Genomic DNA, 16,998 nt, shown 5'->3' with positions numbered 1-16,998 from the left:
AAATAACAAGTGTGTGAGAATTCTGTTAGGAATAAAAACTCTGTACTCCAGGGTGGAGACAAGTGCCCTCTTGGCGCCTTCCATCTTCAGTCACCTATACCAATAATTTTCAATTTTTCATAAGAACCATATACCAAGCACAAATGAAAGGTGAATGAGTAAAAATGAAGAGTTCCCAAAAAAGAGCGATCACCAGTGAACTAGTTCCCAAGGATGAATGAGTTTGCCCATCACTAATGTAGTGTCATACGACAAAAAAATGCATGAGTCGCCACTGGAACGAGTCAACTTATACAACGTTTTTGTGTACAATTTGTCGGGAAATGAAACTGAACTATCACATAGACTCGGCAACAAGTAAAGCAAGTTGTCAAAGGAGATTCCTTTCAAAACACTCCTAGGATATAACACAAGTGCGCAGAATCTGTAGTGCAGCATAATGTGGGATCCCACAGAATAACCTCCTCCACTTTTATTCTCTCAACGCCGACAACAGATGTTCGTGAGACCTGAAAACTTAGTTTAGGTAGTTGTTAAAAGGATAAATGTCCCAATGTAGAGAAATAAAGTGTAAGCCACGACAGCCCCGTAGATCAGCAGGGTGCGATTGCAAATAAAACTCTCCATCTGCTGTGGTGGAGCGCTTGTTCTTTGGATACTGTGGCTTGACGGTGCCTTGGAACTTGAGGGACAGAGAAGTGTGCTCGAGAATGTAGATCTAGGTTGCAAAAGTCATATATCGCATTGGACCTTATTTTTCCTGGAACAGAGCAGCAACTCAACTTGGAGTGAGCTCAACAAGTCATTGGAAGTCCCCTGCAAAAATAATGGGCAATGCTGCCTCTGCAGCTGTCCATAATTGCAAAAGTGTTGCCAGTGCAGGATTATGTGTACACACTGAGCTCTCTATTATCTCACGTAAACATTCAATGGGATTCACGTCAGACGACACGGGTGGCTAAATCATTCCCTCAAACTGTCCAGACTGTTCCGCAAACCTATAGCGAACAACTGTGGCCCCTGGTGATATAGTGCATTGTTATCTGGGAGCAGGAAGTGCACGAATGGCTACAAATGATCTTCACGTAACTGAACATAACCATTTCCGGACAATGATTAGTTCAGTTGGACCAGAAGACCCAATCCATTTCATGTAAACACAACTCACATCATTAAGGAGCCACCACCAGTTTGCACAGTGCATCATTGATAACTTGGCTTTGTTACACTCGAAAGTTACCATCAGCTCTTACCAACTGAAATCAGGACTCATTAGATAAGGCCACAGTTTCCCAGTCATCTAGGTTTCAACTGATACGGTCACAAGCTGAGGAGAGGCTCTGCAGGCAATGTCGTGCTGTTAGCAGAGGCACTTGCCTCAGTCATTTGCTGCCCTATCCCATTAACACCAAATTGCGCCACACTGCCCTAATGGATACGTTCATCACACGTACCACACTGGCTACTGTGGGTATTTCACACAGTGTTGCTTGTCTGTCAGCACTGACAACTCTATGCAAACGATCTGCTCTCAGTCGTTAGGAGAAGGTTGTCAGCCACCACGTGGTCCGTCAGGAGAGGTAACGCCTGAAATCTGGTATTCTCAGAACGCTCTTGACACTGTGGATTGCAGAATGTTTAATTCCCTAACAATTTCCAAACAGAATGTCTACGCGTCTAGCTCCAGCCATCATTGCATGAAAACTCTGTTACTTCCCATTCTGCAGCCGTAATCACACTGTAAACCTTTTTACATGAATCACCTGAGTACAAATGACAGTTCCTGCCCCTTTTATATCTCGAGTACACAACACTTGATTGAAGCTCTCCACAGTGATATGACTGGACAGGTCCTCTGCCAGAATGAAACAACTGGTGAATTCCCAATAACAAGTGGGCTTAAACAAGGATGCGTTCTCGCACCGACATTATTTGCATCGTATCTGGCAGCTATGCTTTGCGAGACATCCGTAAACAGTGCAGGAATAGAACTAAAGTACATGTTCGATGGAGGATTGTTCGACCGGTCCGGACTCCATTTGAAAAGGTTCACCAGCACCACTCGTGTGACAGAGCTGCAGTATGCTGATGACAGTGCTTCTCCAGCTCATTCACCTGCAGAGTTGCAGATGTCAGTCGATTCCTTCAGCAGGGCGTACGAACAATTTGGTCTCTCCGTCAATATTCCAAAGTCGAAGGTGATGGCGCAGCCAACTCCTGGCTCCTCCGTTCCTGATTTCAGCATATCCATTTATGATACACCCTTGGAACAAGAGGACCATTTCCTCTACCTAGGATGCATACTGTCATCTAACTGCTCATCAAGAAAAGATGTCGAGAATAGATTACGTGCTGCCCACGTAGCATTTGGACGTCTTACAAAGCGTGTCTTCCCGGATAAAGACCTAACACTGTACACCAAACTGACGGTGTACAAAGCTGTAGTCATTTCCACCCTGCTATACGGTTGCAAAACGTGGATGTTATATTGCTGTGATCTGAAGAAACTAGAATGCTTCAACCAACAGAAGCTAACATATATCCTGAACCTGAAATGGGATGACTTCATATCCAACACGGGTGTTCTTGAGAAAGCAAAAATGTATAGCACGGAAGCTCTTATCACTGGGCATCAACTCAGACGGGTCAGACACGTCCGGCGGATGGAAAATGACAGACTTCCACGCCAAATGCCGTACAGCGAAGTGAGCACAGGTAAAAGGCCACGAGGTGCCCCTCTCGAGCGTTGTAAGGATTAGTACAAGAAAAATCTGAAAAACTTGAACATCGATCCGAGTAACTGGTCCATAATAGCAGAAGATCGAAGTCGCTGGCGCTAGTTACCTCAAATGCTCTTCAAAACTCTGAGCCGGAACGTCGAAGAATGGAGAATGACAAATACCGGAGACGTAAACTCCTCCAGGCTCAGCCACGTCCTCCACCTTCCGTCAGCTGTAATGTCTGTGCCGCCTGTTCTACGCTAGGATTGGATTTCTAAGACATCAACGACACTTCCACACCTGAACCATAACAAAGGAAATCTCAGGAGAGAAATGAAAACTCGGATACGAGTATCAGCTGCTGCCGATGACAACACAACACTACCACCATCTGTATATGTGCACACAGCTATCCCATGACTTTTGTCGCAGAGTAAACAAGCAGAAATGTATAAAATTGTTTTCGGAACAGTAGCTTACTGACTTTCAATCACTAATGTCATAGTGGGACACATGCCGGTTTTAAACATTCTGCCACGAGCTACAAGATCTGTCACCCATCATTATAACTGAAGCTGTGTATCAAATTACCAATAAGTTGTTTACAACATTTAGTAACTTGGAGATTGATTACAGCACTCTTCCAGCAACCGTGCATTGCAACAAAACAAAGAAGTCTGAGACAACGGTCGTGCGGCACTGCACAGCAGGACCACGGAAGTAATTAACTTTGAGAACTACGATATACACGTATTCGGGGTGACAGATCGTGCCTGAAGTGCACAACACGAGGTAACACCATGAGACATCTCAGCAGCAAACAGGAATACCATGGGATACAGAACGTATTCAAAGAAATGCAATTCAAATGTTTGAAGCAGTGTTTGATGTGTAGGAGAGCATCAAAGAGCTGCTGAAAAAACCAAACTCTTGAAGGGAGAGACCAACTATCCTACAAAAGCCAACGAACAAAGTTTCCAGAACGAGCCTTAAGCGAGGAATCTATGAATATATTACAATCCCCTATGTATTGCTCCTGTAGAGGTCATTAAAGCAAGATTCAAGCCCAATAAAGTGTGCACAGAGCATTGAAAGTCATTCTTCCAATGCTCTATACACAAATAGAACAGGAAGAAGTCCTACTAACTAGCACATTGCTAAGTACCATCTTTTTACTGAGGTTTGCATTTCTAAGGTACCACTAATAAGAACCAAACGACATCTACAACTTAAGCATTACAACAAAATCAGCAAAAACACCATCTATGTAACATACGATGGCTCACATAAAGCACTCAGTCACAGCAATGTGCTCGCATTGTTTATTAGGTCCAAATTCTCATCCTCTGTTTGTAGAATGTAGTAACACATTTGGCACCCCGAATATTTGTCAAGGGCTACTGCTCCAGTCCGGAATCCCTGAACCATTACACCAACAACCTGACAACAGCTTTCGCATCCCGTAACTACCCTCCCGACCTGGTACAGAAGCAAATAACCAGAGCCACTTCCTCATCCTCTCAAACCCAGAACCTCCCACAGAAGAACCACAAAAGTGCCCCACTTGTGACAGGATACTTTCCGGGACTGGACCAGACTCTGAATGTGGCTCTCCAGGAGGGATACGACTTCCTCAAATCCTGCCCTGAAACGAGATCCATCCTTCATGAAATCCTCCCCACTCCACCAAGAGTGTCTTTCCGCCGTCCACCTAACCTTCGTAACCTGTTAGTTCATCCCTATGAAATCCCCAAACCACCTTCCCTACCCTCTGGCTCCTACCCTTGTAACCGCCCCCGGTGTAAAACCTGTCCCACGCACCTTCCCATCACCACCTACTCCAGTGCACAGCCAGCACATCTTGGCACAGTGTTACACCGTCCGGGTTATCTGGATACTTCCCACCAACACCAACCTATCCGAACTCCGGAGATGGGAACTTGCTCTTCAATATATCCTCTCTTCCCGTTACCCACCAGGCCTCAATCTCCGCTAATTTCAATTTGCTGCCACTCATACCTCACCTGCCATTCAACAACATCTTTGCCTCTGCACTTCCGCCTCGACTGACATCTCTGCCCAAACTCTTTGTCTTTAAATATGTCTGCTTGTGTCTGTATATGTGTGGATGGATATGTGTGTGTGTGCGCGAGTGTATACCCATCCTTTTTTCCCCCTAAGGTAAGTCTTTCCGCTCCCGGGATTGGAATGACTCCTTACCCTCTCCCTTAAAACCCACATCCTTTCGTCTTTCCCTTTCCTTCCCTCTTTCCTGATGAGGCAACAGTTTGTTGCGAAAGCTTGAATTTTGTGTGTGTGTTTGTGTTTGTTTGTGTGCCAGCGCTTTCGTTCGGTAAGTCACATCATCTTTATTTTTAGATATATTTTTCCCACGTGGAAAAAAAAAATTTTTCGAAAGAAATAGTTTTCAAAGTGCTTGGTGCAATTTTAAGGTATCAGAGTGCAGAAAAAAGTCACTCAAAAGACAATTGCCAATTGTTTTAAACATGCAGGATTCTGAGAACTCTCTTCACCATCCCACACCAAGGGTGACACATTTTCAGGAACACCTGATGATGGAGGTGAGGATGACATTCCCGTGGTGGAATTAGTGAAAGAATTTTGTCCACCTTTGTCAACTTTTGAAACAGAGGACACCTCTAGGTAGACAACAATCTGACTGTGCGTGCCTCAGCAACTGAAGAAGAAACTGTAGCTGACATCCAAAGCCAGCAAGATGAAAATTCAGTGCACTGAAAACTTCACAAAAAAAACTTATTTTCAAAGAACAATGTAATACAAACGGCAATAACGAGGCATTAGAATGAACACACCATCAAGCGCAGAATGTGTACATACACCTTAAATGTAAAAAGCAAACCAAAATAACTGATTACATGAAGCAGGATAGTATGTAGTATGCACTACTAACTCCATTTTAAAATTAGAGCAACTGGTTAAAAAACTAAACAACACTGTCTTTGCCATGACTGTAGAAAACTGGGAAATTAAATTCTTATTTGTTATTTTTTTCAAAGTACAAAAGTGGAATAATAGTGACTTCGTTATTCATATTTTGTAATTGTATGTGTTGGAACTTCTCAATGTGTTATGTAGGCAACATCACACTTGTACATTTTAAAGAGAAACATAGGAGAGTGCGTAGGCCTTTGGGTAAGGTATGCATAGAATATTGTCTTTCAAGTTTGATACTGTTGATTTATTTTTGTAATACACTAACTGCAACGAAGTTGTGTCATTCATGACTATTATATTATGCAGCACTTACAGTAGGTTTCACATCACACATGCTCAACATTTTATCTCATTCATTATCCAAAACTGTGTTTGACATTATTGAACAATTTACATTGTTACTACTTCTTGCTTCACTTATTAAGAGGGTTTTTACATTTTGCCAGCATGTTAATCCTGTGAGTACTGCAGAAATATATGAAAAATTCCTCTTCAGTCCCATTCACAAATACCGTAGGTGTACTTACTGTATTTCTGCTACTTTCTTAAGTATTGACTCTATGGCTCCTGAAATTTACAGATTTGAAATTTTTATCAAAACAACAATGCAGTAGCCTGGTTTGTGTGACTATTGGCTGTAACAACCACAAAACGTTGGTCCTTTAAACATCATTACTGGTATCGGAAGTTTTGAAGAATACAATACAAAAAACTGCTTTAGCCAGTGAAGTTGCCAATTAGCATAATGTCATAAAATCTTGCCTACTTCAACTATCAAACTATCAGCAGCCATGCAGGAATATAGCATATCAGATCATTCAGCACTGCTCATAGAGTTTCCAAAAATAGGGAAACCAAAATATGTGAAAACATGTTTTAAATGGAAAGTTAGCAAAGAGAATGTAAATATATTTTCCAACGAACTAAGAACAATAAACTGGCTCTAGATAACAGTGTGTCAAGTGAAAAAAATTTCAAAATATTCCTAAACTGTCTCCTAGACATTTTCAACGAAACTTTTCCCCCTCAAGCCTGGCGACAAAAAGTGGCCAATAAAATAAATTGGATTACACTGGGAATAAAAGTGTCTAGTGCCAGGAAAAGACAGCTTCCGAATGAGTTAAAACATAACAAAAATGCTGACTTTGTGGGGTATGTAAAGAGATATACGAGCACTTTCAAAATAGTTGTACAGGCAGCAAAAAAATTGTCTAACAACATGTATATTGGTAAACATGAAAATAAATCAAAGGTAATTTGGGATGTCGTCAAGTCTGAGTTGAGAGTAAACAACAAGTGGGAAGAATGGTTCAAATGGCTCTGAGCACTATGGGACTTAACATCTATGGTCATCAGTCCCCTAGAACTTGGAACTACTTAAACCTAACTAACCTAAGGACGTCACACAACACCCAGCCATCACGAGGCAGAGAAAATCCCTGACCCCGCCGGGAATCGAACCCGGGAACCCGGGCGTGGGAAGCGAGAACGCTACCGCACGACCACGAGATGAGGGCAAGTGGGAAGAAATTGTTCAAATTAAAATGATATAATTATACATTCTTTTCAAAAGTCAACTGTTTCAAAGATTTTTTTCATAAATGTGGCAAAATCAGAAGTAGATATCACAGCCCACCTGGACAAGGTAGATATCAACTTTGTATATATAAAACAAAATGCATGCCTTAAAACATTCAAAATAATTATCCCAAAAGGTGTAGAAGATGCTATAGTGTCTCCTAAAAACAAGAAATCAGCTGGATGGAATGAAATTCCATCCACTGTAGTCAAGGCTGTTTATAACGTCATCTCTTATCCATTGGCTAAAATTATAAATCAGTCATTTGAGGAAGGATATTTCCTGGATCAAAATATGCTGAAATAGTACCATTGTCCAAGAATGGCTCACCAGATGACATGGGAAATTACCACCCTATTTCCCTCCTGGCAGTTTTTGCTAAGATGATACAAAGGATTGTTGCAAAACACCTCAAAACTTTCGTATAGAAAATGACATATAGGCCTAGTTAAAAATCAATTTTGATTTCAAATGGGGAAAAGCAGAATAAATGCTATCAGGGAATTTACTGAAAAGGTAAGCCCTGCTTTAGACAAGGGTAAAAAGGTCACAGGTATTTTTTGTGATTTGACCAAAGCTTTTGACTCGGTCAATCGCTTAACTATTTCTACACAAGTTAGAGAGGTAAGAAATCGTGGACAGGGCACTACAGTGGTTCAAATCTTATTTGTCTGAAAGAAAACAGATTGTTATAGGGATCCAGCAGGGCTCAATTTTAGGGCCTTATCTTTTTCTGCTGTACACAAATAATTTACGAACCTTCAACATCGCAGCATGTCAGCAATCGTTGGTTAATATATTAAAAACTAGAAACCCACCTCGATTGCGAAAAAAGCACCTAGTGTTAACCTAGGTTTCGCCGTAGATAACTACACCTTCTTCAGAACAATAGAACCCACAAGTTCCTAAGAAGACCTTTGTCAATACTTAAAAGAACACCATAGCTATACATTTATAAACGAAAAAAACTTGTGAGTTATTTACGCTGAAACCTAGGTTAACATAAGGTGATTTTTTCACAAATTGAGGCAGGTTTCTAGTTTTTTAATACAAATCATTTACCTTTAAGCATTGATGTTCACTCTGTTTTAATCGAAAATGACAATTTAGAACAAATTCATGATACCGTGGAAAATATAATGGGAAACCTACAATTATGTTTTCAGCAAAATGGATTAAAACTCAATGTCACAAAAACACAATTAGAGCAGTTCAGTGCTAAAACATCATCAGCATTTCACATAAAAATAGTGCATGGCTATCAGGAAATGACTGAAGCAAGTCATGTAAAATTTCTAGGTCTAAATCTTGACACAAATTTAAATTGGAAGGCACATGTAGACTTCACAGCAAACAAACTAAAACAGCCTGGCTTATGCAATTAATGTCTTATTAGCTTCCACCCTTATGGACACCAGGAAGATAATCTATCACAGCTACTTTGAAACTATAATTCAATACGGAATAATTTTTTGGGAAAGCTCTATGTGAACAGCCTGAGATTACTTACACTTCAAAAGAGAAGCATAAGAAACATATGCGTTTAGTCCAAAAAGGAACATCATGTCGCCCATTATTTAAAAAGTTAAAAATACTAACAGTTCCTTCTCTGTACCGTTACAAAATTTTTATTTTCATATGTAAGGTCAAAATTCACTTGACAATTTTCATTTCAACCACAATACAGTGCTCGTCGGAGACACAGTTTCGAACTTCTGATAATTTCAAACTTTATGCTTAAACAATTGTACACAGGATTAAAAATTTACAATAAAATAAATAACACCAATCTGTCAAATACGGAGTTTGACCAATTAAAAAGACTGTTATTTAAGAGACTAGTGTAGAAATGTTATTATTCAATTGAAGAATTCATGCAGGACAGTTTGGCAATTTGAACAGAAAAGAAACAATACAAATTATGTATCGCATAATAAATTGTAAATATATTGTAGAAATTGTATTGCAAGCTGTAAAATGATCATTAGTGTTACATATGTTCTTGTTAAGTTGTTCATATCTAAAAATTCAAATAGGTCTGCTTAAATGTGTTGATTATTATATCTTTATTTTTCTAAAGTAATTTGATGTGTCTCCAGTACAAAAATCTTTGATTTGTAACTTACGTTACGAGATGAATAAACTACATTCTACATATTAACAACGTGTAAATATCAGTGGGTAAAAAAAAGTTACCAATGGGAATATAATAAAACTAGACAACACAAATTATATATAAACGGTTGTCGTGATACTTTCGCTGGCTTCGGTAATATACAATATATTACCTTATAAATAAATAAAAAACTTTTTTATTTTAAATTCAGTGCATTAGTAATTGTAAAATGACTCTTAGTGTTCATTAAAAAACGACGATCATTCCACTTGGGACCTGTGGAATGGTACATTAGCTTATTTGTTTTAGTTGTAAATATTTGTCATGTATTGTTGTTTTTCTGACATGTTCCACATCCTGGAGGACCTCCTCACTACGGATCAATTGGAATGAAAGTAAATCTAATTTAATCTAAAAACTATGTTCTAATCAGTTAATTGCCACAACCATGTTTTTTAAAAATATTATATTCAAATGTTCTGTGTTTTTTATGTTAAACTTTCTGACCTGTTCCACACCCACTAGAACCGTCTCAGTTTTGGGTCCATGTAACGAAAACTGAATCTAATCTAATCTTCAGCAAAATTCTTGATTATTATTGCTTTTCCTATAATTATTGAAAGTATTAATAAGTAATTTGCAGAGAAATAAATAAAACACAGATCTGCTTTGTACAATGTGCATACAAAGCATTAGCTAAAACTTTTCCAATTTCTTATGTACTGGCAGTAGGCTAACAGATGTTAGTCATTTCTCATTCAACACATTAAATCTTAGGTGGTACAGAGTCAACTTTTCAGTTCCTCAAAACGTGCTTGCAGCTCATTTCATGCTGAACTAAATGAGACATGAAGACTGGCCAATGTGACAGACAGTACCTTCAACACCTTTTCTTATGACTTCCACGACTCCCAAAACCATTACTGAGGAATAGAAGGAAGAAAAGGTAAAACACTCAGGAGGTTGTACACTTATTCCAAATTATGATGGAAAATTAAAAATATTTCCCCAAAATAATGACACACAATTTACACCTTGAAATGGAACTATAGATAAATGGTATTGGGAAAATAATGTCACTTCGACAATTTGTCAACAGATAATCTCAGTTTGCAGACTTAGCAGTATCTGAATATAAGACGATTGTACGACACTACATTACGCCTTCAGTGCAACCAAAGTGTACGTGCTGCAACAGTAAAGAACAAAATCTATTTCCATGCACATACGCGAATTTGAAATAGTACTCCTTCATGAAATAGTAGGCCGGGAATTGGAGAGATTTTCCACGAAAGTTGCAAAATTGCAGTCAAAGATAGCGTAAGTTACCTCTTCTATTGTAATGCGGGAACGTCGTGACCGAAATGCGGCGCTAAACAGCCAGAGACGCATAACGCAAATAACAACCCAATTTGTAATTTTTATACCAATCCCAGCATTTTAGTACTCTCATATGTAGTACGAACAACACAACGGCGATTACAGCATGAACACTTCCACTTGTAGGAATTACACAAGTAGGAATTAAGAATTTCTGATTAAAAATGGAAAATGAACAGCTGTAATCAAATCGACACAAAAGCGTCTCATAATTCGTGCTGAATTCGAAGAGATCGCATTACAGCTGATTCTCTTACTGTGAACAATATCAAATCATATAAAAATGTGCATAAATAATAATATTATCAACTGGTAAGACTCACTTCATTCTTAAAATCAATAGCTGTGCGATGTTTTCAAAGGTAAACCGAAACAAAAGTCTTCGTCAGCAAATATCCGATTCTTCCTACATCAATGAGTGCACAGCTTAAAATTGTGCAGCTATATATTTTTACACTTTGGGTGTAATAAATCAAATCCGCAACTTCATCGGACAATTTATCAACATCGATTTCGAATTTCCAAACACAACACCGCCAAACCCTGTCAATATGGCCGGGCAAACAATGGACCAATAATGAGTCGATGTCGATATCGAGTATCGAATAGTGTAACAATTTGTGATTCTCAAGTAGACTCCAGCAGAAATTAATACTGCTACATGCACATGTATATTCTGCAAACCACTATAAAGTGGATAGCAGAAGGTAGTTTCCATTGTACCAGTTATTAGGGTTTCTTCCCATCCCATTACATTAATTATACGGCGCACAGAGGCATCTAAACACTCTTCCCGCGCCCCGTATGCGAATTTTTACATATAAACATACAAACATTAGCGTACAGGGCGTTGGGAATAATGAACGATTAGATGCCTCTGTAATTAATGTAATCTTGCCCTTTCGAGTCCTATGGGAGTGATTCTTAGAGATTGTACTAATCGCTCAAATTAAATAGACACTCGGTGCGGCAGCTGGTGGAAGCGACCGTAAATGTATTGCCCATTTACAGTCACTGTCATCAGTGCCCATTTACAGTCACCGTGTCCATTGGCAACTTCGCTCTGGTCGTTAGTTGTATTCCGAAGTAGTAATTGAAGGTGAATTTACTAAAACTAAATTTATCTATTTTTCTTTATTATCCATTTCTCTTTATTATCCAACGTACCGCAGTTAATTAGCAAGCATAACGTTTAACAACATAGGCCCTACAATGTACATATCTTTATTAGTCCAATAATAATTGGGCAAGAGTTAGGTCGGTATTGCACTATCAAATTTCTTTGTCCAATATCTTTGTCAAAGATATTTGATAGTGTAATAGGGACTTATATTTGATCAAAGAAAGCGCTTGTCTCTCTTGACCTCGAACGAGCTTATGACCGCGTATGGCATTCCGGTCTCCTCTTCAAGCTCCAAACCTTCGCCCTTCCCATTAACTACGTCCGTCTGATCGGTTCCTTTCTCTCCCGCCGTCCTTCCTATGTCACCATCCATAACACCAATTCCTACACCTTTTTCCCCTCCGCCGGTGTGCCCCAAGGCTCTGTCCTCTCCCCCCATCTGTACCTGTTGCACACGGCGGACATGCCGCCGCCGTCACCCCCCGTCCACCTTCTCCAGTTTGCCGATGACACCGCCTTCCTTGCCCTTGCCCCCACCCTGCAACGCTCCCAACGCCTTCTCCAATCCCATCTTGACCGGTTCACCGCTTGGTGCAACCAGTGGTTGCTCAAGGTCAATCCTTCCAAAACCCAGGCGATCATTGTAGGCAAAACCACCCCTTCCTTCCGCCTCCTTGATTTCTATCTCACCGTCTATGGCCGTCCTATCGCCCTCACTCCCACCCTTAAGTACCTTGGCGTCACCCTCGACCGTCGCCTCTCCTGGACTCCCCATCTCCAGACAATCCAAGCCAAGGCACGTTCCCGACTCCGTCTCCTCAAGCTCCTTTCCGGCCGTACGTGGGGTCTGGACCCCTCCACCGTCCTCCACACCTATAAATCCCTCATCCGCCCTATCCTTTGTTATGCCCATCCAGCATGGATCTCCGCTCCCCCTACCTTTTATAAATCCCTCCAAATCCTTGAACGCCATGCTCTCCGCCTCGCCTATCGCATCCGTCTCCCCTCCCCCACGCGGATCCTGTATGATCTCATCCCCTTCCCCCACTTCTTCCTTTTCCTTGAAAGGATACGAATCCTGTACACCTCCCGTAAACTTGATCCTCCTCACCCACTCGTATCCCCGATCCTCTCCCATCCCCGCCCGCTGCCGCACCTGTATTCCCACGTCCCGCCCGGTCTCCATCTCTCCACCCTCCTTACCCTCTCCCAAGGTGGCTTCCGCCAGCTCCCTCTCCCTGACGATGCCCTCCTCCCCTCCATCTACCCCTCTTACCAACTTTGATCCTCCCTCCCTCCTCCTGTACTTACTCCTCTGGGCACCCTCCCTCCCTTCTTTCCCTTTTCCCTCCCTCCTCCTTTTCTCCCCCCTCGTTCCCCGGGCCTCCCATCCCCTGTCCTTCTCCTCCTGCCCCCGTCTCCTAAGCCATTGGCATCCTTTTTTCCTCCCCTCTCCCCCACCTCACCCCTGTTCCCCTCTTGGCAGGTCCCCGGACTCGTACACGCTCAGTGGACATTCGCGCGCCGGAGATCACCGCCATCAGTGTATCGTGTGTGCCGTCATGTTTAGTGTTCAGTTTCGCCGTCACACTCCATTGTTCACCAGTGCCATCGTCTTCTTCAGTGTTTGTGCGTCATGTCAACAGTTCGTCGTGTGGATTATCATCGAGTGTGAACGGCTTCTTGTGCTTTTATGTTCATGTGTCTCCTGTTTTTTCCCGCCGTTTTTCTAAGTGATGTCTCTTCTCTGTTTATCTCCTTGTACTCTCTTCGGCTGAAGAGCGGCGTATTGTGCTGCTGCCAGCCTACCTGATTGTTCAGGTGTCAAAATAACAATAAAGTAAAAAAAAAAAAAAAACAAGCGCTTGTCGTCTGTTCACTGCAATGTGACATGTTACCACATGGAGCGCTAGCATCGCTGCAGCGGGTTTTTATAACCATTGCCGGTAAATACAATTGGTGTGTGCCGACAACTACAAAATTAATAAAGATGTCTGAAGCTGATGAGATGCTTTACAACGTGAGGCACCCTGAATACAAAAATAGATTAAGAAGATTGGAGACCTGACCTAACCTAACATAACATAACATAACCCTCTCCTGTAGCAAGGAATCGGAGTGTTACATTGAGCCTGTCTTCTGAAGATGTAGCAGTTCTTAAGTGAATGTTGTGCTTTGTGATATGAGGATACACTTCACTGAGCACATACAGAAATGTATGCTCATCCATTCTTAAGTAATTGATGTACGACTTGACGTCTTCCACTGTAGGCTCACGTAACAAGTTTTGTTGAATGCTTTTATCGTGTCGTCGTAAAACCCACGGCTTCACCCAGATTAGATTAGTTTTTCGTTCCATAGATCCGTGCTGAGGAGATCCTCGTGGATGTGGAACATGTCGATTTTTTTTATGCTGAAATAACAATACTAATAGTATCAATAAATACAATACACCATTTGTTTCTATTAAAAATTTCGCCAGTGGAGTAGGAGTTGGCCAGTAGTAAGTTTTTCAGGCTCCTTTTAAACCGATCTTTATTTCTAACAAAATTTTTTATGTTTGCTGGCAAATTATTGAAGATGAGTGTTCCTGAGTAGTGGACCCCTTTTTGAACTATAGTAAGTGCTTTTAAGTCCTTGTGCAGGTCATTTTTGTTCCTGGTATTGTATGTATGAACTGAGTTGTTTGTTGGAAAAAAGAGATATATTATTTACGACAAATTTCATTAAGGAGTAAATATACTGAGAGGCAGTAGTTAGTATATCCAGTTCTTTGAAGAGGTTTCTATAGGTCGTCCATGAATTTACTCCACAAATAATACGTATTACACACTTTTGGACTCTGAAAACTTTTGTTTGACTTCAAGATTTACCCCAAAATATTATCCCATAGACATTATGGAATGAAAGTAGGCAAAGTATGCAAGCTTTTGCATTTTTATGTTGCCTATGTCTGCTAACACTCGAATTGCAAATACAGATTTTTTAGGGCCTTTCTGCAGTTCTGTGGTGTGCTCCTACCAACTGAATTTATTATCAAGTTGTAATCCCAGGACTTTTAAGACTGTCAACCTCGTATGTATGGTTCCATTTTCCCCCCACTTCTTTTCCGCATGTGCACACAACGCAATTGGGGTACGTACAATTGCTGCGGTTAATAACAAGTTGTTGTCAGCCATCTTGAACTTTGACGAAAAATTTGATGAAAGTGTAATACCCCTTCTAGCGCTTCGTCAAAGATCTTTGTCAAATATATTGGACGGAATATTGGATCACATCTTTGATCAAATCTTTGACAAAGAAATTTGATAGTGTAATACCGGCCTTATCCCCAGTCCAGGATGAGGTGTATTTTCTCACTTCACTCTAGAATATAGCATTACCGTAATTGAATTGAGAACCAAGCAATAATCTGGCAGAATGAAAAATCAAGATTTTCCTGTCCAATGTTTTGCAGCTTTAATTGCCCAAATTGTTGCATTTATATTAGCCAGTAGTACAAATGCAACATACAGGAAGCAATACTGTGGGATAGTAAAGTTTCTACTCAACCTAAACATAATCAGTTCCTAGTTTATTGCCTCTCTGCACTCAGTAATTACTCCAATTTTTTCATCGCAGCCCCAACAAGAGTTATACAAAGGAGTTGTAGTAATTTAGTACGTACTAGTACTCTACAAATCACTGCGAAGTGTATGGCAAGAGGACACAGGGTAGCACATCTGAGGATTTCTTCTTGTTTCAATAATGTATGGAGTGCCGAAGAATAACAAATTAAAAGCCTTTGTGTGTATTGTGATTAATCTAACCTTGTGTTCACTGCCCTTGTGAGAGCAATATGTAGGAGGTGAAGACTACCTCTAGATTTTTCTCTTAATTGGTTCACAAAACTTTTTAAATAGGCTTTCATGGGATAATTTGCATATTTCTTCAAGCATCTGGAAACAGTTGCCCTAAAGCTGTTCAACATAATGCCTTGAGAAGTACGATATCCGCCACCAGGACCATTCAAATGAAAAATTGCACAGGACTTGAAACAGCACCCTTTATACCATACCGAAGAATTTTTCAACAATGACCTGATTGGACAATATATGTGACCTTACTGTGAACAGTTTTCTTTATCTTTATACGACAATCCAGGAATTTCAGCCAGATGCAACATGTTACATATCTAAAGAAATGTCGTTTTAATGTTGTTATTTATTTTAGTACTATTATTTACTAGTGTAAAAATTATTGCAACTGTATTATAAATTTTTGACATGTATTCTGTATGCATACTAAATGGATTTCAAATGTATGTCATGATATGAATGAACCACAAATCCATAATGTGAAAAATTGTAATACCTTATACTGCTATGTATGTTTGTAGTTTGACAGTCTGTTTAGTCATGACTGGCAAATGACGCAGATCTAGTAATAAAGTGAAGTAATAGTAAGTCATGTTATTCAACATTTTCTTGACACATTTCAGTCAGTTGAACAAACCTGTGACCCTTCATGCCACCATAATTTGCATACACTGGTCTTATTTGGAACGGGTCTGATGCACTTGAACAACCTGCTAGCATAGATCGCATCAGGTGATTTGTAAACGGTCTCCTTTATAGACTGATTCCATTTTGCCAGTATCCTGCCAATGAACCAAAGTCTCTCGCCTGCCTTACCTATGACAAAACCTATGAGGTTGCTTAATTTCCTATCTATACAAATGGCTATGCCAAGGTGTTTATACTAGTCGATTGATTCAGATTGTGAACCATTGCCACTGTAGTCATAGTATACTTCTTTACCACACATATTTTAAGTGCACAGATTTATATTTATGAACATCTGAAACATGTTGCCAATCTTTCCATCACTTTGAAATCTTACCAAGATCTCAATGGATACCATATTTGTGGAGATCTTTTACAGAGGACTTCAGTATAGATAACTACATGATCTGCAGAAAGGTCTGAGATTATTATAAATATTGTTTAACAAAGGATATGTTTATATACAACTTAAGCTGCTGCATAAACTTAATTGGAACACATGTCAATAAAGTTTATACAGCAGTGGGTAGCATGCATAGACATTTATTTTGCTACACTGT

At 40.2% G+C, this 16,998-nt stretch overlaps 1 protein-coding gene across 4 annotated transcripts in view; it reads right to left on the bottom strand.

The window, feature by feature from the left end:
• Window positions 1-16,998, bottom strand: part of LOC126427016 (zinc finger protein 93-like) — a 325,645-nt gene that overhangs the window by 163,846 nt on the left and 144,801 nt on the right. The window contains exon 1 of one of the 4 annotated variants that reach the window (XM_050089168.1): window positions 11,095-11,317. The exons of the other annotated variants lie outside the window; for them this stretch is intronic. The gene's annotated coding sequence lies outside the window, so the exon portion shown is untranslated. Of the gene's footprint in view, window positions 1-11,094; window positions 11,318-16,998 lie in introns of those variants that run through there. 4 annotated transcript variants of the gene reach the window in all.

Source organism: Schistocerca serialis, chromosome 11 (genome assembly GCF_023864345.2).
Source record: "Schistocerca serialis cubense isolate TAMUIC-IGC-003099 chromosome 11, iqSchSeri2.2, whole genome shotgun sequence".
In the NCBI taxonomy this organism is placed as follows: Eukaryota; Metazoa; Arthropoda; class Insecta; order Orthoptera; family Acrididae; genus Schistocerca; species Schistocerca serialis.
This window is presented reverse-complemented; position numbering and strand designations above follow the sequence as displayed.